The sequence below is a fragment of the Panthera uncia genome, chromosome F2, assembly GCF_023721935.1.
Source record: "Panthera uncia isolate 11264 chromosome F2, Puncia_PCG_1.0, whole genome shotgun sequence".
Taxonomy (NCBI): Eukaryota; Metazoa; Chordata; class Mammalia; order Carnivora; family Felidae; genus Panthera; species Panthera uncia.
This window is the reverse complement of record NC_064812.1, coordinates 55,715,498-55,717,366: the sequence shown is the minus strand read 5'-3', so window position 1 is coordinate 55,717,366 and position 1,869 is coordinate 55,715,498. Positions and strand designations below refer to the sequence as shown.

At 31.4% G+C, this 1,869-nt stretch overlaps 1 non-coding gene across 1 annotated transcript; it reads right to left on the bottom strand.

Annotated features, from left to right (window-relative positions):
* Nucleotides 1–1,555: 1,555 nt before the first annotated feature.
* On the bottom strand, nt 1,556–1,659 carry LOC125925016 (U6 spliceosomal RNA). Its single transcript, XR_007458670.1, has one exon. It is a non-coding gene; the product is annotated as a U6 spliceosomal RNA (small nuclear RNA).
* Nucleotides 1,660–1,869: the final 210 nt, after the last annotated feature.

Here is a 1,869-nt window from a genome sequence, read left to right as displayed (position 1 = left end):
TTACCTTCAGATTTGGGTATACATACATGTGTATGTACACATGTATGTATACATATACATTAATTTGTGTTATATATTAGAGTTTCCTCAGATAGCCTAAACAGCAGTTTATGAAAACAGAATTATACAAACATTATGTATATTAGTCCTTTCCCAATACTTTTTTATTCATTTTATCAATTTTAGTTTTAGCTACAAAATATTTTTAGATAGATTGAATTATTATCTATTTTTAAGAACATAATTTGCTATTAGCAGATTGTATAAATAGTGTTTAGGTAACTCTCAAAGGCTGTGTAGTTTAATTCCAATATAAATATCCCAAAAGGTACAAAGGGAGCCCAAGTATTTTGGGTTTGAGGATACTTTTGTGGGCTAGCTTGAAAATGTTGCTGCTTTCAATAACATTTTCTTTTCTTTTAACGTTTTTATTTATTTTTGAGAGAAAGACAGAGCCAAGAAGCCATTGGCTTCAAACTAATCTACCTCAAATCTTACATTACCAAGGTTCTCTGTAATTCTTGGTATGCAATTAAGAACTGGAAATCTTCTACTTGACCCCAGTCACTATTTTGTTTATGGTAAGAATGGAGTGTAAGTCAAGAGTAATATGACAATGGCCAAATAGCTATAGATTTGTAGTGTGTGATCCTTGTGAGAATAAGGAAACAACAGTTATTGAGTATCTTTTGGAAAATGCATTTGACCATAGACATCCTTCCAGGATCCCTTTGAAGACCTAATTCTCTGCTATTTGCCAGAACTCGAAATGTATATCATGGATTGAAAAACCCAAAATGCATGCCCTTAAAAAATGTTTAATTGTGCTTTAGTAATAGTCACTTTTTAAAGTTTTGTTACATTTTGACAGAGTAAAACACTGCATTTATCAAGGGCATTCTTTCTCACTTACAAACATTTTCAAACCTGTAGCAGCTGGACAATTCTTAATAGACTTGAAAGTGAGGGTAAATAGGGTTGTCATAACTAGTCAATCAGTCAATCAATCATTCTCTTTTTAACCAAAGTAATATTTTGTGGCAGTAATAGAAGGAGCATATTATCCCCCTGAAACATTGTATTCACCAGTCATAGTTTGGAAACCAAGTTCTTTCACTGGTATTTAAGCACTTCTAGTATAAGTGTTTATGGAGTTTAAGTAAGAAAAAATTCTCAGTCTCTATGTTTGTAAATTGGGAAGAAGTATAACTGGTATTAACTACTTCCTAGAATTTTTGTGAAAAAATACCTGGGTCAGAACCTGCACTAACTCAGTATTCAGTAAAATAGACTAACATTATTTTGTTGCTATGATTATTTTTTTTTTTTACCTTTCAGTTTGTGCCTTTGTGGCATAATCACTCTTTCCAGTTTCACTGAGATATAATTGACATATAGCACTGCATTCATTTAAGAGACACAGCATAATGATTTGATTTACATATATCATGAAGTAATTACAAGTTTACTTAACATAATTATCTCATACAGTTACAAAAAATATTTTTCTTGTGATAAAAACTTAGGATTTACTATCTTAACTTTCATTTATAGCAAAAATATGGAACAGTTCACAAATTTGTGTGTCATCCTTATGGGGGGCCATGCTAACCTTCTCTGTATCATTTCAGTTCTATTATGTGTGCAGCCAAAGTGGGCAATCTATATCTGTATCTATCTATATCAATATCTATATGCACACACGCACATAATGCTTATTTCGGTAGACCTTCCATCTTCCATTTTTGTCAGACAAAGCAATTCTTTTCAAGAAATTATTTCTTAACAGCAAATTAAGTAGTGAGGAAGTGAGATTCTGTTGTGTATTTCAGCAATCAACAAAAGATGAGAGTCTTCTGAAATATTTAT